A 22,858-nucleotide genomic window follows, 5' to 3' on the forward strand; every position below is an offset into this window, starting at 1 on the left:
TTACGTCAACGCAAGTGGAGAGGGGTGTATCAACATTTTGTCTCACAGCATCTCTTCGCGCTGAACTCCAAGTCTCGTTTTTCAACCTATACTTGGATTAAGGTCAGGCATATTTTATTCTAACTACTGTATTTTCCCCAAAGCTTCGTTTCACATATTTACTGTTCAGAAACAAAACGAAGTCCTGAGACTCTGATTTCACAAGAAGCTGAGTAAGAATGTCAAAGTGAAACATTGATCAAATTTGTGTCGAAGTAAAACCAGTATTCAGAATCTTTTGCAGAGAGGTTTTTGTGCGGAGTCATACATCAATTTTCTCTCGCAATTTGGGTTTGTGTGTTCATTATGGACCAACAAGTAAATGCTCCTATAAATGTTATTCTTCCACCTCCTTTCCTACCTGATGCTGGAAATCCACAAATTCCATGGGAGGATTGGTTCATAATATTTGACAATTACCTGGAGGCATTAGATGGGCAGGAATTTTCTGCAAAGCGGAAGAAAGCCATTCTGCTTAGCTCATTGGGCAAAGAAGGTCAGAGAGTTTTCCGTTTCTTACCAATAGCACTACAAGCGAATGGGCAAGCTATGCCTGATGAGTACAAAGAAGCCATTGCTAGGCTAGAAGTAAGATTTTCTAAAGAGGAGAATCTGGTGATGTATCGTTATAAATTTTATACACAACACCAAAAAGAGGCGGAATCTATTGATGATTTTGTAGCACGTCTAAGGGAGCTATCTATCAAATGTAAATTTGGAGCCATGAACGATGAGCTCATAAGAGACCAACTAATGGTCCAGTGCACCAACAAGAAAATTAAAGAAAGACTATGGGCTGCCAAGAACCCTTCACTGAAAACAGCCATCGAGTTGGCAAAAGTCATAGAAGAGACAGAGAATTGTATTAGTTATTGACTCTCATAAAAATAGCTATTCACAGCAAGATATCTCTGAAGTCTCAGTCAAAAAGTCCAGTCCAGAGTGTGGCCATTGTGACGAAGAATCTATTGCTGTTATTAAAAACAAATCAAAAATATTCCAAAGAAAGGATGTTTCCAACAGTAGGCAATGTTCTAGGTGTGGTAGTTATAGTCACTCCTCTGAAGCAAGGTTTTGTTTTGCTGCGAATAAAGAGTGCCTCAAGTGTGGCCGTATGGGACATTTCTCAAAAATGTGCAGAGCCAAGACAAAACAAAGAGTAGCTGTAGTACAAGACTACCTACATGAGGGTGCAAGTGAGAGAGACAAACTTCTAGTCGTCAATGATGATGTTGCTGTCAATGAAGAAAGGCGTCAGAATAGACCCAAGGCTCTCTTCCTCATAGATAAACACCAGGTTTACTTGATGGGAGACACTGGTTCTCGTTACACGATCATCCCTCAGGATTTATTTTTAGGTATTTGGAAGAACAAAGATCTTACTCAAAGTGACATTAATCCTACTGGTTTCCAAGGAGGAAAGATTGACATAATAGGGTACTTTGACTCTGACATTGTGTTCGAGAAGAGGTCTACATTTGGTCGTGTGTATGTTTCGCTGGATGGCCCGCCCATTTTGGGATGGGTACACCAATACGACCTGTATATCATCATTAACCCCAGGGCGAAAAACCAAATTATGGTCATAGAGGATGAGAGTGTTGACAGTATTCTTGAAGAGTTTAAAGTTGTTTTCAACGATGAACTGGGTGAACTTAAAGGGTACTCTCATTTCATCAAACTAAAGAAAAACAGTATTTCCTGTTCAACACAAATTAAGGAGGGTACCTCTATCCATAAGGGACGAAGTGAAGGCCCTTATCAATGAAATGCTGCAGAGTGGTGTGATTGAGCCAGTTGAGGCTTCGGCTTGGGTTTCGCCTGTTGTGATTTGTAAAAAATCGGATGGCAAACTGAGGTTCTGTGTGGACCTCAGGTCTCTAAACAAGTGTGTAGTTGCTGACACTTTCCCTTTACCCAATATAGGTGAAATGGTGTCCACTCTTCAAGGAGCTAAGTTTTTTTCTAAGCTTGACTTGAAGAGTGCATACCACCAGGTGAGACTACACGAGTCATCCAAGGAACTCACTGCCTTTATAACTACAGAGGGTATTTTCCAATTCACCCGCCTCCCTTTCGGTTTAGTGTCAGCAGCCAGTGTGTTCCAGAGGATGGTGAGTGAGATCTTCAAGGGGCTGCACAATGTTATCTTCTTTCAAGATGACATTCTGTTGTTTGGCAACTCCATAGCGTGTCATAATCGTGTACTCAGGGATGTCTTACACAGAGTTAGAGACACTGGTATCACTTTGAGAAAAAAAAAATGCTCTTTTCTGGTGCAAAATATAGACTATTTGGGACACGAAATATCGTCAGAGGGTGTCAAACCAAAAAGAGATTTGTTGGAGGCCATACGGTTGGCCCCTAGTCCTGCAGACAAAGACCAGTTGCGCTCCTTCATGGGTTTGATTGAGTACTATTCACGTTTTGTTGAAAAATTTTCAGAGAAGACCATGCCCATGACGGAGTTATTAAAAAAAGGATGTAAATTCAATTGGGGAGTTGAGCAGGAGAATTGTTTTGTCAGCATAAAAAATGATATCTGTAATGCAAACATTCTAGCACCTTTCGACACCAAGAAAACTTCAACACTGTTAGTTGATGCAAGTGCCACCGGCATTGGTGCAGTACTCCTTCAGAAGCACAAAGAGGGTGATCGCCCCATTGCTTTTGCCTCTCGTACTTTGTCAGCTTCTGAAAGAAATTACTCGGTCATCGAGAAAGAGGCATTGGCAGCAGCATGGGGTACTCACTATTTCCGTGCTTATCTGTGGGGTGCAAAATGTATTCTAAAGACTGATCATAAACCACTTGTCCGCATCTTTTCACCAGGTGGTGCCACTAGTGGTTCTCCTAGGCTTGCTAGATTAGCTGCGAAATTACAGGAGTATCAATTTGACATATCACATTTACAAGGATGGAGGAACTTTCAGGCAGACTGTCTCTCCAGATTGTCCGTTGACACTCAGGAAGGGAACAAATCAGATTTTTGTCTAGAGTGTTGTGATGACAACATTGCTTGGATTGACGATGTTCTTCTTTTGGGGGAAGGGTCCTTTTCAAAAGATGAGTGGTTTGATGCCATGTCTAAGGACACTGTCCTAGCAGAAGTTGTTGTGTTATTGAGAGCTGGTTCCAGACGGGAGAGTTGCGTTAATGTCAGTGTGAGGCCGTACTTAAAGGTCATTGATGAACTTTCCTTATTTAAGGATAATGTCTTGATGCGCGGTGAGAAATTTATCCCGCCCTCTACTCTGAGACCTAGGTTAATTGCTTTGGCGCATGAGGGCCATTTGGGGCAGACGTTAACGCAACACAGATTAAAAGCCAACTTTTGGTGGCCTGGTCTGGATTCTCAGGTTTCTTTGTGGATTGAAGCATGTACATTTTGCAGGGAGAGTGAGAAGAGGCTGAAGGTTGCTGTTGGTTCAAGTATGGGGACAATAATTCATCCAGATTTACCTTGGCACACTTTGTGCTTTGATTTCATTGGTCCCTTGGAAGAGTTGCCTTTGTCCCAGCGTTTTGCTATAGTCTCTGTTGATCTGTTTAGCAAATGGCTTTCAGTTGAGTTTTTAAGGGACATCACGGCTGACACAACCATTAAACATTTGAAGTTTTTATTTCAACAAGAAGGCTCTCCCAGCGTTGTAGTCACTGACAATGGTACACAATTAGTTTCGCAGTCCATGTGTTGTTTTTTGAGTAGCTTTGGCATCAAACACCATAGAACCTCCCTCTATAATCCTCAGGGAAATGGTCTGTGTGAGCGCTTGAACAGACTCGTGAAAGGCACCATTCAGATGGCCATCTCTCAAGGTGTTCCTGTCAATGATTTAGTACAGGAAATGGTTTATGCTCATCGCACTTCCACTCATGGTTCACTTAACAAGTCTCCGTTTGAGATCATGCGGGGCAGGGTTCCCACCACTAAGCTAAGCCCTTCCTGGATGAGAAACCTTGTCGCTGATGACGTACCTCACGAGAGTTTTTCCGGTACTCAGTCTTTTATCTCCAATATCCAAGAGGGCGACTTGGTGAAGGTGAGGCCTGGTAGAGTAACCAAAGGTTTGTCTAAATTTAGAGGTCCTTTCACTGTAAAAAATGTTTTTCCTCATTATGTTACCTTAACCAATGGTGAGAGTTGGAACCTGAGGAGAGTCGCCTTGTACAAAAAAATTAGTAAATGTGACCCTGTACTTCTACAGAAAAGTGTATTCAATGGGGGGAATAGTGGTTATATGTTTTCTTCTTTTGATAATTCAGGTGTTCCTACTCCTACTCCTGCCCAGAGCCACTGCGTTGGTGGAGGTGATGCTACTGATTCGCAATGTGGTGAGTTGGATGACACCACCTCCATTCCTCCTGTTACTGATTCTGTTGTTAATCCTGGCAATTCCACACACTCAAGGTTTCGCAAACCACCTGTGTACTTAAATGATTATTGTTGTGATTGATTTGATAGCCTTGTTTTCAATTGTACCTGTTCTTTACTTTTTCTTTTCTTTCTGTATTAATGAGGGAAGATGTGTTGTAACCAGTTCCCTTGTTTCCCCAGCTCTATGGTCCCTGCCTTCCTTTCCCCATTCCCCATTCTAGAACTTAAGTGGCTCTGACTCATTTGGAATCCTGCAGAGTCAGTTTGTGCCTGGCCAGCAAGCATTTGGCAGACTGCTGTTTGTGCTCAGATTAAATTATCTATTTAATCTACAACTATGCTCCTGAACTTCATTTACCACATTAGTCTAACGCATTTTAATGCTTGGCCCAGCTTTATCGGGCTGAAATTAAAGGTCACGCAAATTAGAGCTCCTCTTGGAATACTCTTGGCACAGTCTTTTGTTTGCAAGATTAAACTGGTGCCTGTAGCAGCCTTGTGATAAGGGAGATGGTCTGCAGGATGTCAGAAAGGGAAAAAGCTACCCTTTCCCAATCCGTTGCAGGCGTGAGGGAGGCAGGTGCCCTTACACAAGGGCTGGAGGTGCTGGAGTGTGATTGAGACTGTGGAACGGGTGAAGAACAGGCCACTTCTTTCCTTTGCCTGCGTGACTACAACATACACCTGAATTCCAAATGGCTTGGGGAGGGGGCAGAGAACCAGTGAGCGACCTAGTTTTTTGCCATTCATTTTCCATGCCAATCCTAACCTGGCCTGGTTCTGTTTATCACAGTGGTGATGAACCAGATGTTGCTTTCGCGAAAGTGGCATAGGATTCCCGACTTTTTTGGGTAGTGGCTGTCCGAGATTACCACACATTGTCATTGATACCTGTTATGGCTTAAAAAAAAATTTCATTTAAGTGAAATATCTACTAGGCATAGTACCAACGTTTACTAAGCTTTATTCATGCTTTGAAAACATTTATTTTATTGGTTATTAAGATGCTAAATACATCTGCAAGGCGAACCTGATAGCAAAATTAAGTACATTAATGATCTTGTGTAGGAACTTTAGGAGCATTGGGCAGTTTTTATGCCACAACATGGGCTAATTTGAGAAATCTATCTCACTACATTGGCATAACTGTTGTTCTCTATTCAGTTCTCGGTTCTCTTTTTTTCATCACTACAAGTGCCACACATAATGCATTCATTCATATGAGGCACATAAGAAAATTTAATTTATGAGGTGACACAAATAAGCAGTCTCAAACCTTGGCAGCTATGCCTTACCTGTTCCTGAGTGGTGATATAATGTCCCTTATTAGCTCCAAATATTGTTCAAAAAAAGCTTTAAAAGTTAGGAGGTTTGGTCTATTGCAGGACTGAATCCCACAGCCACTAGGTTTTAAATAAATTCATCCGTTTGCTCCACACATGAGGTCATGGCTCCACCTGGGCGCACCAGCTCGTGCCCGCCGGTCACACAAAGTGAGACAAAAGATGGCGCCGCAGGCCAGAGCCCCCTGGTGAACTACACTGGCCAGGGAGCAGCGCGAGAGGCGCCTCCCGTGCGTCATGACGTGCCGCTAACGGAAAAAAAGGTGCACTGGCATTGTTGGTGGTGGTGTCGAAGGACCACAGGAGGGAGGGATGGAGGGCTCAGCGCGCGCCGCGGACAGATGTGCGCGTGTGTGCACGCGCCGGGCGGGCGGGAGGTGGTGATGCGCGCGGTCGCGCGCGCTCCGAGGCAGAAGTGAGACCGGGCGCGTGAAGGAACCGCCGCAGCCGGTGCGAGCCTGGGGGGCAGCCCGAGGTGAGGTGAGAGGGAGAGGCGGCGGTGGTGGTGGTGGCCCAGGGGCAGGAGGAGAGCGGCCGGGGATGCGGGAGGCAGCGGCGCCGAGCCTCACTTCCTGATGGAGCCGCAGAGGTGTGCAGCGTGTCGTCTGACAGGGGTAGGCGGATGGGGCTGCGTGTGCCCCACCTGAGTTCTGGGGGGGTCTCCTTCTCAGCGCCAGAGGCGGGGGACATGGTTGTGTTGGGGGTGAGGGGTCTCTCCAGTTAAGTGGGGGCTGTACTGTGGAGCACACCTCTCTGGTGGGTCTAGGGGTGCCCCTCGTATTTAGGAAAGGGTCGCAGGCCTGATAAAGGCGGGTGTTGGTTACAACAGGGTGTTCTCACCCTACTGAGCTTCGGGTGCTGTTTGGGAGGGTGCTGTGCTGCCAGGGGGCTAGGGTGATGGTGTTACTACTTGGGGTGATTTGATGCTCAGCTTGAGTATTGTGATTGTTGCTTTGAAGGGAGCTGTGATGCTATGGTGTGGGTGCTGGTTGCACCAGAGGCTTGTTATCCTGAGCTTTGGGTTCTGTGTAGGAAGGGTGCTGTGCTGCCAGCTCTGGGGTGGTGGTGCTGCTAATGCTTGGGTTTATGTAGTGCTCAGGTTTGAGTATTGCAGTGTTGCTTGTTATGGAGCTGTGATGCTAAGGTGTGGGTGCTGGTTGCACCAGAGGCTTGTCATCCTGAGCTTTGGGTTCTGTGTAGGAAGGGTGCTGTGCTGCCAGCTCTGGGGTGGTGGTGCTGCTAGTGCTTGGGTTTATGTGGTGCTCAGGTTTGAGTATTGCAGTGTTGCTTGTTAGGGAGCTGTGATGCTAAGGTGTGGGTGCTGGTTGCACCAGAGGCTTGTCATCCTGAGCTTTGGGTTCTGTGTACGAAGGGTGCTGTGCTGCCAGCTCTGGGGTGGTGGTGCTGCTAGTGCTTGGGTTTATGTAGTGCTCAGGTTTGAGTATTGCAGTGTTGCTTGTTAGGGAGCTGTGATGCTAAGGTGTGGGTGCTGGTTGCACCAGAGGCTTGTCATCCTGAGCTTTGGGTTCTGTATAGTAAGGGTGCTGTGCTGCCAGCTCTGGGGTGGTGGTGCTGCTAGTGCTTGGGTTTATGTAGTGCTCAGGTTTGAGTATTGCAGTGTTGCTTGTTAGGGAGCTGTGATGCTAAGGTGTGGGTGCTGGTTGCACCAGAGGCTTGTCATCCTGAGCTTTGGGTTCTGTATAGTAAGGGTGCTGTGCTGCCAGCTCTGGGGTGGTGGTGCTGCTAATGCTTGGGTTTATGTAGTGCTCAGGTTTGAGTATTGCAGTGTTGCTTGTTAGGGAGCTGTGCCGCTAAGGTGTGGGTGGTGGTTGCACTAGAGGCTTGTCATCCTGAGCTTTGGGTTCTGTATAGTAAGGGTGCTGTGCTGCCAGCTCTGGGGTGGTGGTGCTGCTAATGCTTGGGTTTATGTAGTGCTCAGGTTTGAGTATTGCAGTGTTGCTTGTTATGGAGCTGTGATGCTAAGGTGTGGGTGCTGGTTGCACCAGAGGCTTGTCATCCTGAGCTTTGGGTTCTGTGTACGAAGGGTGCTGTGCTGCCAGCTCTGGGGTAGTGGTGCTGCTAGTGCTTGGGTTTATGTAGTGCTCAGGTTTGAGTATTGCAGTGTTGCTTGTTAGGGAGCTGTGCTGCTAGGGTGTGGGTGCTGGTTGCACCAGAGGCATGTCATCCTTCTTAGCTTTGGGTTCTGTGTAGGAAGGGTGCTGTGCTGCCAGCTCTGGGGTGGTGGTGCTTCTAGTGCTTGGGTTTATGTGGTGCTCAGGTTTGAGTATTGCAGTGTTGCTTGTTAGGGAGCTGTGGTGCTAGGGTGTGGGTGCTGGTTGCACCAGAGGCTTGTTATCCTGAGCTTTGGGTTCTGTGTAGGAAGGGTGCTGTGCTGCCAGCTCTGGGGTGGTGGTGCTGCTAGTGCTTGGGTTTATGTGGTGCTCAGGTTTGAGTATTGCAGTGTTGCTTGTTAGGGAGCTGTGGTGCTAGGGTGTGGGTGCTGGTTGCACCAGAGGCTTGTTATCCTGAGCTTTGGGATCTGTGTAGGAAGGGTGCTGTGCTGCCAGCTCTGGGGTGGTGGTGCTGCTAGTGCTTGGGTTTATGTAGTGCTCAGGTTTGAGTATTGCAGTGTTGCTTGTTAGGGAGCTGTGGTGCTAGGGTGTGGGTGCTGGTTGCACCAGAGGCTTGTCATCCTTCTGAGCTTTGGGTTCTGTATAGTAAGAGTGCTGTGCTTCCAGGGCTAGTGTGGTGGTCATGGGCGTCCGCAGAAATGTGGCCGGGGGGGGGGGGGGGGAGCAAACTTTTAACTTCATCACTCGCCTTCCAGGGGGGGGGGCAAAATGTTAACTTAATCACTCGTCTTCAAGGCACCTTAAAGGCAGACGGCCCATTGTCATTCTTAATGTGGTGATCAACAGCAGACAGAATGACAATGGGCCTGTCCATGGTCTGCTCGAGGTCGGGGAGGGGCTGCTGCAGCCTCTAGAGTTCAAAGAGAAGTACGAGAGGCCCCAGTGAGAGAACATTTAAACTCCTGGGGCTTCTCGCAGGGGGACAGCCTGCTGTAATCGTGAAAATTATGGACCAAAGGCGGCCGTAAAAGGAATGGGACCGGCGATCGGGGGGTGGGGGGGGGGGGGGAAAGCGCCACCCCTTGCCCTCCCCTGCGGACGCCCATGGTGGTGGTGCTGCTAGTGATTGGGTGTATGTAGTGCTCAGGTTTGAGTATTGCAGTGTTGCTTGTTAGGGAGCTCTGATGCTAAGGTGTGGGTGCTGGTTGCACCAGAGGTTTGTCATCCTTCTGAGCTTTGGGTTCTGTGTAGGAAGGGTGCTGTGCTGCCAGGGTGGTGGTGCTGCTAGTGCTTGGATTTTTGTAGTGCTCAGGTTTGAGTATTGCAGTGTTGCTTGTGAGGGAGCTGTGATGCTAAGGTGTGGGTACTGGTTGAACCAGATGTTTGTCATCCTTCTGAGCTTTGGGTTCAGTGTAGGAAGGGTGTTGTGCTGCCAGGGCTAGAATGATGGTGTTGCTACTTGGGTTGATGTAGTGCTTAGGTTTGGTTAATGTGATGTCGCTTGGTAGGCAGCTGTGATGCTATGGTGTGGGTGCTGGTTGCACCAGAGGTTTGTCATCCTTCTGAGCTTTGGGTTCTGTGTAGGAAGGGTGATGTGCTGCCAGGGTGGTGGTGCTGCTACTGCTTGGGTGGATGTAGTGCTTCGGTTAGGGTAAAGTGATGTCGCTTGGGAGGCCGCTGTGGTGCTAAGGAGGAGGTGCTTGTTGAACCAGAGACTTGTCATTTTTCTGAGCTTTGGGTGCTGCGCCGCCAGGGCTTGGGTGGTGGTGCTGCTGCTAGTGCTTTGGTGTGGGTGCTGGTTGAACCAGAGGCTTGTCATCCTTCTGAGATTTGAGTGCTGTGTAGTAGGATGCTGTGCTGCCAGGGCTAGAATGATGGTGTTGCTACTTGGGTTGATGTAGTGCTTAGGTTAGGGTAAAGGGATGTCGCTTGGGAGGCCGCTGTGGTGCAAAGGAGGAGGTGCTTGTTGAACCAGAGACTTGTCATTTTTCTGAGCTTTGGGTGCTGCGCCGCCAGGGCTTGGGTGGTGGTGCTGCTGCTAGTGCTTTGGTGTGGGTGCTGGTTGAACCAGAGGCTTGTCATCCTTCTGAGATTTGAGCGCTGTGTAGGAGGATGCTGTGCTGCCAGGGCTAGAATGATGGTGTTGCTACTTGGGTTGATGTAGTGCTTAGGTTAGGGTAAAGGGATGTCGCTTGGGAGGCCGCTGTGGTGCTAAGGAGGAGGTGCTTGTTGAACCAGAGACTTGTCATTTTTCTGAGCTTTGGGTGCTGCGCCGCCAGGGCTTGGGTGGTGGTGCTGCTGCTAGTGCTTTGGTGTGGGTGCTGGTTGAACCAGAGGCTTGTCATCCTTCTGAGATTTGAGTGCTGTGTAGGAGGATGCTGTGCTGCCAGGGCTAGAATGATGGTGTTACTACTTGGGTTGATGTAGTGCTAAGGTTAGGGTAATGTGATGTCGCTTGGGAGGCAGCTGTGAAGCTAAGGTATGGGTGCTGGTTGAACCGGAGGTTTGTCACCCTTTTGAGTGCTGCGATGGGGTGGGTGATTCTACCTGAGTTGATTTAGTTCTCAGTTTGGGTATTGAGATGTTGTTTGTGAGGGAGCTCTGAGGCTAAGGTGTGAGTGCAGGTTGAACTAGAGGCTTGTCATCCTTCTGAACTTAAGGTGCTGTGGTAGTGGGGCTGTGTTGTTACTTTGTGGGTTGATACATTTTCCGCTTTAATTATTGGTCGTAGGTAGGTTGCCGAGGACTGGGCACAGAGTTGTTGCTTGTGATGTGGTAGGAATGATAAGGTTTGGGAGAGTTTGTGTTTTGAAATGTAACTGTACTGAGAAGTCTATGCTATTTGGCAGATAGATTTGCTTGCTGGTCTGCCTTGCATGTAGAGGTTCTACTTGGGTTGAGCTGTTGCTGTGCAGCTAGAAAGTGGGCGACGCAGTACTCTTTAAGTCTGAGATGTTGCTTTGTTTCTAATGCGATTTGCAAACAGGAGACTGTTTGGCACGTGTCTGTGCTAGTAATCTTTTTTTTGTTGGGCATTGTTTGGGAATTAGCTATCCTGGTGAAACTTGCATGTTTGGAATTTTGATTGGGTTCGGCGAGTCATTTGCTGCTGATGTCTAGATATTAAAGTTGCTGTTTTGTTTGCGAGCTGTCTGGCGTTAATAAGGTTTGGGCGCCTGGTACTACCTAACATATGACTCGCATAGACGCAGTAGGGAAGGTTAGGTCCTGAAGAAAGCAGTGGACTAGAAGTCCTGTATCTGCTGAAACATGTCGACCTCTTCAACTATATAGTAGACATTTGTTTAAACCTACTATGTTCCCGCACTGTTTTTAGTTTTTGGAAGTATTGGAGGCACTTAATAAAATTGTTGTTTGCTCTATACTCTCCAATTTTATATTTGCTCACTTCACTCCCCCTTTTTTATACGCACTACTTTTCAGGTATCAGGATTGAGTTACCATTAAAGACCCCAAGTCACACTGGGGCATCCTCCTCTTCTTACTGTGGGATGCAATAACATCTTCCTTGGTGGAAGGAGTCCCAGATGATGACCAGGGCGGCACCCTACGATATCTGATGGGGACTTTTACACCTGAGATGCATCTTTCACTAATGGGAAGATGCGAGTGTTTAGAGTAGACTGGTGGTCAGTGATACATAACTCAGTATTTCTCCAAGACCCACCTTTACTTTTTGTTTTCCAAGTCAGTAATTTGGGATACGTAATCGTGCTTGGTCTATAAACACCCCATGGACCCTCCTTCTAATTGTGTGTTTTTGTTGTTACTACCTAGCATATAACTAGGCTGGTAAAATGTGTTGGTGGTTCTGGTTATTGTTGAAGCATCAGTGCTACTGATTGGTTGGGAATATTTAGTCAGAAGCAGCTATGTTGGTAAAGTTTTGGTGTTAGGGTGCTGTTTGAGAGTTAAGGATGCCACTAATGTGTAGGTGCCACTTAAAAGGCAGTAGTGCTGTCGAAATCTCAAGGTTTTGTTTGGGTTGGATGGTGCAGTGCCTAGAAGGGCTTCTGCTTGGGATTGGGAAGCATAATTGTGCTGCAGGAGTTAGTTAGGAAGGTAGTCTTTGCTAAGGTTCCGATGTTAGGCCTGTAATGTTGCATGTATTAAAAAGTCGTGATGTTCTTGTTAGTTGAGTATTCCGCTTGTCACAGCGGCTCCCATTAGAGCTCGATTTCCGACAATGTTGTGTAAACTAAACTACTTTGGTGCCTTTATACGTTTTAACAGGAGCAGTGGCCAGCATCTTTTTTGTAGTGGATAACACCTCACAGCAGATGACTCCTGACCATCTTGTGACTTGATGTGTTCCAGAGCTGGCAGCCTCTGTAGCTTATGGTGATATTTTGTCGAGGATGACACTTTCTTACTAGTGGGGGGAGACCAGGTTACCACAGAGGTGTGTTTGAGCCCTAGTACATTTCCAGTTCCCCTTCTCCCTTCTTTCGTATGTGGACCGCTGCTGTCGTTACCCTGTGCCACTTTGGACCAAGTGTCCCTTCTTTGGGCATGGCACATTCTGAATAATGACTTGTGGCATGAACGCCCTTCCCTTCATTCACTCAAACAGGTAGTGTAGGGCGGAGGGTTCACACCTTGCACCTAAACCAAATAAAACCAGACCTCTATGAGCTTCAGGGCAGGAGGGGAAGAACATGTCTCTGTGATGTGCTAGTCCTGAAATCCCACCACCCTGTAAGGTTGTGCCTTAGTCTACATTGGAAGGGGGCAGTCCATGGTGTGGCATCCTTCTTGTACGACGGCTTGCAGGAATAGAGACAGCCTTTTGTTCCTCCGCTTCAGTCACAGTAACACGGCTTCTTGGAGCATTAGTCATGGTGGAAGACGTGGGTTGTATTGTGAGTGTATGAAGTCGAATGGTGTGTTCTCTTAGGAGGTGGGCGGCTCGAAGCTCTTAAGAACCACTGGTTGGGTTTGAGCTGTACATAGTGAGTGGCACACTCTTTGCTGCCTGTGCTTCAAGCCACTGCAAGTTATTTGCAGTGCAGCAATCTCCAGCATGTGCGGTGTTTTTTTGTGCACAGTATTTGCATTCCTTGATTTCCAAATAAAAGTTGTAGGGGAGATTGTTTTAACCCTCAGATAAGGACGTTCAGCACAAAGTGACTTTCTGTGGTGTATTTATAATAAATTAAATCCCCAGTGTGTACGTGGGTCACTAGCCAAATTCAAGATGTGCGTGCATGTATTTTGCGCAATATGTTATGTTATTTGCATTTGTAACGCGCACAGCTACTCAAGTGTCCCGGTACACAGCTGATTTATATCAACTTGATTACAGTTCAAAGTACCACATGTTATTATTAAGGAAGAACATAAACTCTTACCATGTCACCGTAACTTCCATGTAAAATTGTGCACATGACGGTGTCTTCATACTACCCAAGAGTGGGGCCTAGTGAGTGGAAACTTTCAGAAATACGATTTTTTAAGTTGGTGTTCGATTTAAATTGTTAGTCTGATAGTGTTGGTCCAGTTTGCGCTTTAGACACAGTAGTATCCTAAACTGCAGCTGGAATGAAGGAGTTCCCGCTTTCAACACTCTTACCCTCTATGGTTCGTTTGTGCCGCTATCTCCAGGATAATATTTTTGTTTATCCCATATGTTTTTGAATAAGTGTCTTTCTTCATCGCGCTCTTATGTGTTCCTGCTCTTATATAAAGCTCTCTGCTTCCCCGGTGGCCTGGCTCGCGCTTTATTGAACTGCAAATTACATGCATGGAGGTCCAGGAGTTCTTTACACAGCCAGAGCTGCTTCAGGTGTTGGAGACAAACCGGAAGCTCCGTAGCCTTGCAGATAGATTTGTTCTCCATCAGTAGCCACACATACTAGGTGGGGAGGGTTGTTCTCCATCAGTACCCACACATAACAATCTGGGAGGGTTGTTCTCCATTAGTGCCCACAGATACTAGGCGGTGGAGAGGTTTACTGCCCATCTGTAGCCACACATACCAGGCAGGGAGGTTTTCTCTCCGTCATTAGCAACACATGCCAGGCAGGAAGATTTGGTCTCCATCAGTAGGAGGGTTGTTCTCCATCAGTAGCCACACGTACCAGATGGCCGGTTTGCTCTCCATCAGTAGTCACACATACTAGGCGGGGAGGGTTGTTCTCCATCAGTAGCCACACATACCAGGCGGGGAGGGTTGTTCTCCATCAGTACCCACACATACCAGGAGGTGGGGAGGTTTGCTCTCCATCAGTAGCCACACATACTAGGCGGGGAGGTTTGTTCTCCATTAGTAGGAGGGTTGTTTTCCATCAGTACCCACACATACCAGGCAGGGAGGGTTGTTCTCCATCAGTACCCACACATACCAGGAGGTGGGGAGGGTTGTTCTCCATCAGTACCCACACATACCAGGGGGGGACGTTGCTCTCCATTGGTAGCCCCACATACTATGAGGTGGAGAGGTTTGCTCCCCATCAGTAGCCACACATACCAGGCAGGGAGTTTTGCTCTCCGTCATTAGCAACACATGCCAGGGGCGGGAATGTTTGTTCTCCATCAGTAGGAGGGTTGTTCTCCATCAGTAGCCACACATACCTGGCGGGGAGGGTTGTTTTCCATCAGTACCCACACATACCAGGCAGGGAGGGTTGTTTTCCATCAATACCCACACATACCAGGCGGGGAGGGTTGTTCTCCATCAATACCCACACATACCAGGCGGGGAGGGTTGTTCTCCATCAGTACCCACACATACCAGGCGGGGAGGGTTGTTCTCCATCAGTACCCACACATACCAGGCGGGGAGGGTTGTTCTCCATCAGTACCCACACATACCAGGCGGGGAGGTGTGTTCTCCATCAGTAGGAGGGTTGTTCTCTATCAGTACCCACACATACCAGGAGGTGGGGAGGGTTGTTCTCCATCAGTAGCCACACATACCAGGCGGGGAGGGTTGTTCTCCATCAGTACCCACACATACCAGGAGGTGGGGAGGGTTGTTTTCCATCAGTACCCACACATACCAGGAGGTGGGGAGGGTTGTTCTCTATCAGTACCCACACATACCAGGAGGTGGGGAGGGTTGTTCTCCATCAGTAGCCACACATACCAGGCAGGGAGGGTTGTTCTCCATCAGTACCCACACATACCAGGCGGGGAGGGTTGTTCTCCATCAGTACCCACACATACCAGGCGGGAAGGATTGTTCTCCATCAGTACCGACACATACCAGGGGGTACGTTGCTCTCCATTGGTAGCCACACATACTATGAGGTGGAGAGGTTTGCTCCCCATCAGTAGCCACACATACCAGGCAGGGAGGTTTGCTCTCCGTCATTAGCAACACATGCCAGGGGCGGGAATGTTTGTTCTCCATCAGTAGGAGGGTTGTTCTCCATCAGTAGCCACACATACCTGGCGGGGAGGGTTGTTCTCCCTCAGTACCCACACATACCAGGTGGGGACGTTTGCTCTCCATTGGTAGTCACACATACAAGTTGAGGAGGATTGTTCTCCATCAGTAGCAACACATACCAGATGGGGAGGTTTGCGCTCCGTCATTAGCAACACATGTCAGGTGGGAAGGTTTGTTCTCCATCAGTAGCCGGGTTGTTCTCCATCAGTAGCCACACGTACCAGATGGCCGGTTTGCTCTCCATCAGTAGTCACACATACTAGGCGGGCAGGTGTGTTCTCCATCAGTAGGAGGGTTGTTCTCTATCAATACCCACACATACCAGGAGGTGGGGAGGTTTGCTCTCCATCAATAGCCACACATACCAGGCGGGGAGGTGTGTTCTCCATCAGTAGGAGGGTTGTTCTCTATCAGTACCCACACATAACAGGAGATGGGTAGGGTTGTTCTCCATCAGTACCCACACATACCAGGCGGGGAGGGTTGTTCTCCATCAGTACCCACACATACCTAGCGGGGAGGGTTGTTCTCCATCAGTAGCCACACATACCAGATGGCTAGTTTGCTCTCAATCAGTAGTCACACATACCAGGCGGGGAGGGTTGTTCTTCATCAGTACCCACACATACCAGGTGGGGAGGGTTGTTCTCCATCAGTACCCACACATACCAGGGGGGAACGTTGCTCTCCATTGGTAGCCACACATACTATGAGGTGGAGAGGTTTGCTCCCCATCAGTAGCCACACATACCAGGCAGGGAGGTTTGGTCTCCGTCATTAGCAACACATGCCAGGCGGGAATGTTTGTTCTCCATCGGTAGGAGGGTTGTTCTCCATCAGTAGCCACACATACCAGGCGGGGAGGGTTGTTTTCCATCAGTACCCACACATACCAGGCAGGGAGGGTTGTTTTCCATCAATACCCACACATACCAGGCGGGGAGGGTTGTTCTCCATCAGTACCCACACATACCAGTTTGGGAGGGTTGTTTTCCATCAGTACCCACAGATACCAGGAGGTGGGGAGGTTTGGTCTCCATCAGTACCCACACATACCAGGCGGGGAGGGTTGTTCTCCATCAGTACCCACAGGGTTGTTCTCCATCAGTACCCACACATACTGGGCGGGGAGGGTTGTTCTCCATCAGTACCCACACATACTGGGCGGGGAGGGTTGTTCTCCATCAGTACCCACACATACTGGGCGGGGAGGGTTGTTCTCCATCAGTACCCACACATACTGGGCGGGGAGGGTTGTTCTCCATCAGTAGCCACACATACTGGGCGGGGAGGGTTGTTCTCCATCAGTAGCCACACATACTGGGCGGGGAGGGTTGTTCTCCATCAGTAGCCACACATACTGGGCGGGGAGGGTTGTTCTCCATCAGTACCCACACATACTGGGCGGGGAGGATTGTTCTCCATCAGTAGCCACACATACTGGGCGGGGAGGGTTGTTCTCCATCAGTAGCCACACATACTGGGCGGGGAGGGTTGTTCTCCATCAGTAGCCACACATACTGGGCGGGGAGGGTTGTTCTCCATCAGTACCCACACATACCGGGCGGGGAGGGTTGTTCTCCATCAGTAGCCACACATACCAGGCGGGGAGGGTTGTTCTCCATCAGTAGCCACACATACTGGGCGGGGAGGGTTGTTCTCCATCAGTAGCCACACATACTGGGCGGGGAGGGTTGCTCTCCATCAGTAGCCACACATACTGGGCGGGGAGGGTTGCTCTCCATCAGTAGCCACACATACCAGGCGGGGAGGGTTGTTCTCCATCAGTACCCACAGGGTTGTTCTCCATCAGTACCCACACATACTGGGCGGGGAGGGTTGTTCTCCATCAGTACCCACACATACCGGGCGGGGAGGGTTGTTCTCCATCAGTAGCCACACATACCAGGTGGGGAGGGTTGTTCTCCATCAGTAGCCACACATACTGGGCGGGGAGGGTTGCTCTCCATCAGTAGCCACACATACTGGGCGGGGAGGGTTGCTCTCCATCAGTAGCCACACATACTGGGCGGGGAGGGTTGTTCTCCATCAGTAGCCACACATACTGGGCGGGGAGGGTTGTTCTCCATCAGTAGCTACACATACTGGGCTGGGAGGGTTGTTCTCCATCAGTAGCCACACATACTGGGAGGGGAGGGTTGTTCTCCATCAGTAGCCACACATACTGGGCTGGGAGGGTTGTTCTCCATCAGTAGCCACACATACGGGGCTGGGAGGGTTGTTCTCCATCAGTAGCCACACATACTGGGCGGGGAGGGTTGTTCTCCATCAGTAGCCACACATACTGGGCGGGGAGGGTTGTTCTCCATCAGTACCCACACATACTGGGCGGGGAGGATTGTTCTCCATCAGTAGCCACACATACTGGGCGGGGAGGGTTGTTCTCCATCAGTAGCCACACATACTGGGCGGGGAGGGTTGTTCTCCATCAGTAGCCACACATACTGGGCGGGGAGGGTTGTTCTCCATCAGTAGCCACACATACCGGGCGGGGAGGGTTGTTCTCCATCAGTAGCCACACATACCGGGCGGGGAGGGTTGTTCTCCATCAGTAGCCACACATACTGGGCGGGGAGGGTTGCTCTCCATCAGTAGCCACACATACTGGGCGGGGAGGGTTGCTCTCCATCAGTAGCCACACATACTGGGCGGGGAGGGTTGTTCTCCATCAGTAGCCACACATACTGGGCGGGGAGGGTTGTTCTCCATCAGTAGCCACACATACTGGGCTGGGAGGGTTGTTCTCCATCAGTAGCCACACATACTGGGCGGGGAGGCTTGTTCTCCATCAGTACCCACACATACTGGGCGGGGAGGGTTGTTCTCCATCAGTACACATACTGGGCGGGGAGGGTTGTTCTCCATCAGTACCCACACATACTGGGCGGGGAGGATTGTTCTCCATCAGTAGCCACACATACTGGGCGGGGAGGGTTGTTCTCCATCAGTAGCCACACATACTGGGCGGGGAGGGTTGTTCTCCATCAGTAGCCACACATACTGGGCGGGGAGGGTTGTTCTCCATCAGTAGCCACACATACTAGGCAGGGAGGTCGCTCACACATACCAGGCAGGGAGGTCCGTGCCAGCATGTCCCTCACGGATCGGTTCAGTTGTCAGGATGGAGGTCCCAGGGCACACCTTCGGCACGCCTACGCACTCGAGGCCCGGTGTGTTTGGTGTGAATAAGCATCCTTCCTGCGCCAGTCGCGGATGGGGGTTGCAGCCTGTTTGGCATGTGTGACACATACAGCAGATTAACACTCGCGCTGTGGAGCTGTTAATGGTGCAGGACCAGTGTCTGCTTTTGTCGGCGGAGCCTCGATGCAAAGACTGAACAGTGCACACCGCAGTGCTCGGGTGCTATGAGCGCTTGTTGCACGTAGTAATGGGCTATGGCTTTGCAATTTTTCACATCAAATATTTTTGCACAAACGCTAAATGAATGTGCAATGTGATCCTGCTTGCTATTGGTACTTCCGCCTTTAACAAGTGCTTTAGCTGCATGTAAACATTCACGGAGTATAATCAAGGCGTGTTATGTGCGGGCATTGGGCCGTGCTACTGGCAGGCTGTGCTACAAATGAGCAAGCTGCTCCCTGTGTATTTGTGATTTCATCCCTCTTCTGCATTCTGTAAAGTTAGTAAACCACAGTGAGCGCCACTTCCGGTAACCCTCAGACGTGATCTGTCTACTCTAATAAACATAACTGGCTGGCCCTTATTTACTCCTATACAAGTGTACTACGTTGCAGGCAGTTAAATGTTTTTTTAATTCGTAGAATCACAGTAATATTATACCAGATGAGGCTTGTCGTCTTATAACTTTTACGTGGTTGTTTAATGTTGTTAAAGTTTAGTTGCTTCACATTTGGTCTTAAGTCTAAGCATTTTCTTGAAAGACGTGTTTGTAGATGGCTTCCTGTGAACGAGCGAGAGTGTTTCTATACAGAAAAAATTCTATCTCTTCCGCCTTAATAGTCACGAGGACTGCGTTGCAGTGGAGATCAGAACAAGCTCATGTAAATTGGGGAGTCAGAAATCTGCCCTTCACACTGGCTAGGTTGTCGTGCTGGGCAGGGATTGTTTCATGTCTGTGGGATTCTACCTGGTCTTAGTAAAATACATATTTCCTTCATTGAGTTGGTGTAAGTGTAGCTTGATATTGCATCTCAAGAAGAACAGCACCACTTTACAGCAAATAGAGGGGGGCATTTGTACTTCAAATCTGTAGGATTTCAGGGAGTATACCATTCCGCACCACCGTTTATTTTCTCTTCTAAAGTCTATTGAGGTAATTTTCTGTTTATCTTTACTATTACCTTTTCCACGCTTAAATGGTTTTTACCTTGCATCACATGCATTATGAATCTGGTGTTTTTCTAATGAACATGTACTATTTCCTTTATAATTACCACTGGCCTTCACACCTTCTTACTGTACGCATTGATGTAGACATTTCCTACTCCGGAGGCAGAAATAACTTGACTACTGTACGCTGGAAAGGGCAATTTTGTAATTCACAATTTTTCTGGCCCTGAGAAAAAAATTCAGAAACGAGAGAGAACTTGTTGAACAAATTCTTTGTGAAAGTAAGAGTTCCTCCCCCGCCTCCCCCCCCGTTGCAAGGTTACCACATGAGTAGGCGCAATCCACTGATTTTTGAGAAGTGCCAATTTGGCTCCTGAGGTTGTAGCATATGTTGCTTTTTATGACTAATCCCACGCTGTGCTGGTGGAATCCTGCCCATGTCTGACATAATTTTAATAGTAGTCCTTTGGTAATGTATGTTGTCATGGCATCCCTTGTTCGGAGTTGGTTTGAACAAGTTATATGGATATTGAGTTAGGAGTAATCTTGCAGAATCAGAGCCTTACCGGGACGAGAGGAGCACGTAGCGCCATCGGGCTGAGCCGTGAGGTGAACGGCTGTGTTGTGGGTGGTCCAGGAGCGCCGCTAGCCACCATTGGACTCCATCCCCCAGCAGCACCAGGGGCGACGCGCCCGTGACGCGTAGGGAGCGCCAGGAGGCGCTGAAAAGGAGACGCCGCCGGGAGCTCTGGGGAGTAATCTTGCAGAATCAGAGCCTTACCGGGACGAGAGGAGCACGTAGCGCCATCGGGCTGAGCCGTGAGGTGAACGGCTGTGTTGTGGGTGGTCCAGGAGCGCCGCTAGCCACCATTGGACTCCAGCCCCCAGCAGCACCAGGGGCGACGCGCCCGTGACGCGTAGGGAGCGCCAGGAGGCGCTGAAAAGGAGACGCCGCCGGGAGTTCTGGGGAGTAATCTTGCAGAATCAGAGCCTTACCGGGACGAGAGGAGCACGTAGCGCCATCGGGCTGAGCCGTGAGGTGAACGGCTGTGTTGTGGGTGGTCCAGGAGCGCCGCTAGCCACCATTGGACTCCAGCCCCCAGCAGCACCAGGGGCGACGCGCCCGTGACGCGTAGGGAGCGCCAGGAGGCGCTGAAAAGGAGACGCCCCCTCTCGCCCCGCGAGTCGCGCGCGGGAGGCGCCCGGGCTAAGCCCGGGACAAGGGCGGGACAGTCTTAGACAGTCCAAGACTGGCCGTGACTGGACTGGGCCACTCCCTTTGTCTCACAAGTAAGGACAATATAATTATCTATCAATACCTTTCTTCCTGTGTGAATGCAGAGCCGAGTATTTCATTCTCGGTATATGACTTGTATGTTCTAGTTTCAGTGTCTTGGTATACTAATTTCTGCTTAAGCCAACACGTCATCTGATACTGTCTGCGATCCTATTGGGCCATTTATATGCCGGTGAAGTAAGAGCCTCTGTTTGCTAATTCTTCTTGCCAATCGGGCTAAGCAACAACGCAGTGTTCAACATGCCAAAAAATATGTCAAAAAAACTGCCCCCAGATAACACAAAAACCATAGACAACTATATGGTTCAGGTGGTTGCTAAAATTAATAACGAAAGGAGACAGTCATTGGGTCTAAGTCAGTCTCCCAATTTACAGCTATTAAGCCCAACCCAAAGTCCACAACAAACAGTTTTCACAGCACTTGATGTTCCTACGGATCTGATAGATATCACGGTTCATTCGAACCAAAATCATGCTGACCAAAACAGTCTCATGTTGGACGATGTAGTAAATATAGTGCCATCAGATTTAGAAAACAATAATGACTCTGATCATGAGATTACGGCCCACAATTCTGATGATCTTTCATCTCCCGAACAGGAAATTCGACCTGCGAGAACACGTAGAAAAACCCAGCAAAAACGGACAGGTCTACGCTCGGGAAATAGGAAAAAAATAGCAATACCCACAGGGAAAAATAAGGTCAAAACCACCGAATATGGAGATGACCACGACCACGATAAAAGCTACAGGGACGATGATCTGCTCCAGAAGATAGCTGATATTATTGACTTTAAAATTAAAACTATAATTAAACCTCTAGTTGCTAAGATCGACAAACTAAATGCCGAGGTAAAAAGAATGAGTGGTCTTCAGTCTAAGGCTGTGGATGGGGTTGACAAGCTAACAACCCTGGTAATAAAATCGGGACATCCAACTGAGAATAATGTGAGAAGTTCCACAGAAAAGGGGAGTGGGTTGACGCTCCCTGCTTGTGTAGTCCAAAATCCAACTAACCCTACCAACCAGTCCCTGGCTATTGACGGTGCACCAGCAATAACAAGAATTCCGCCAATAATATGTCAGGAAACTGACCCCCTCCAATTTATTGAAGAAGCCTCTCCAGTGGTATTAGTGCTGGCTAACGTTCCTCCATCAATGGATGGCCAAACGGAATCGCCAGCATCTTTGTCCAGTAAGGCACTGCACTGGCTAACGGGAAACATGCAGATGGCACCAGGAGGCAAGCAACAGCTTGCATGCGAAATTAAGTCAGTGAAAAGGGTCGCTTGGATTGGGAATCGACCGAAAAAGTTTAAAGGAGACTGTGTTATAGTGACTTTTTCTCATCCGGCTGTTCTACCCAATGTCTTAAATCATATTTTCCCCCCACAAAGAAGATCTGGGACTGTTGTCCCCCTCACTCTTAAATTTTTCTATGGGGAACAACAAAATGTAACATTTCCCAAGACTCCGGGACCTGTGTGGGACATTGTGAGAAACAACAGAGGAATAAAGGTTCCACTTAACGAATGGGGTATGGCCCTAGGAAACAGATATGAAGCTCTATCAGGGCTAAATGATTGTGATTGACTGGGTAGATGTAATTCTGCTTTCCTCACTCCCTCTGGTGATCGAGCAGGGGGAGACTCGATAGATTCCATAGCCCAGACAAATGTTGAGACAGCCGATACACTGATAAATGTTAGTAACATACAGGCCGATCTGGGCGCTACAAAAGATGATCATCACCCCATTGGCCAATCTGACCACATTGTTGAAATTGATCAAAATGTAAATTTATCCCCAAACTTGATTGTAAGTGGGAATAATACAAATTAATATGATCTTCCCCAACAACATAGGGAGAGCAATTTAGCAGTATGAAACCCAATAATGACAATGTGCATGCTCAATTTATTTTAATGTCATGGAATGTTGCAGGTTTAAAAAGTAAAATTCCATCACAGGACTGGTCAACTT

General features: G+C 48.6%; 2 protein-coding genes across 14 annotated transcripts in view; one reads left to right on the forward strand and one right to left on the reverse strand.

The window, feature by feature from the left end:
• Window positions 1–5,895, reverse strand: part of LOC144763959 (uncharacterized) — a 286,851-nt gene extending 280,956 nt beyond the window's left edge. For all 6 annotated transcript variants that reach the window (XR_013596286.1, XR_013596285.1, XM_078650024.1 and 3 more), the window contains exon 1: window positions 5,713–5,895. The gene's annotated coding sequence lies outside the window, so the exon portion shown is untranslated. The remainder of the gene's footprint in view (window positions 1–5,712) is intronic.
• Window positions 5,896–5,997: 102 nt separating this feature from the next.
• Window positions 5,998–22,858, forward strand: part of DTNB (dystrobrevin beta) — a 1,143,128-nt gene continuing 1,126,267 nt past the window's right edge. For 5 of the 8 annotated variants that reach the window (XR_013596287.1, XM_078650028.1, XM_078650030.1 and 2 more), the window contains exon 1: window positions 5,998–6,235. The gene's annotated coding sequence lies outside the window, so the exon portion shown is untranslated. Of the gene's footprint in view, window positions 6,241–22,858 lie in introns of all 8 variants that reach the window. The other 3 variants (XM_078650031.1, XM_078650033.1, XM_078650029.1) reach the window with 3 other exon arrangements.

Source organism: Lissotriton helveticus, chromosome 6 (assembly GCF_964261635.1).
Source record: "Lissotriton helveticus chromosome 6, aLisHel1.1, whole genome shotgun sequence".
Taxonomy (NCBI): Eukaryota; Metazoa; Chordata; class Amphibia; order Caudata; family Salamandridae; genus Lissotriton; species Lissotriton helveticus.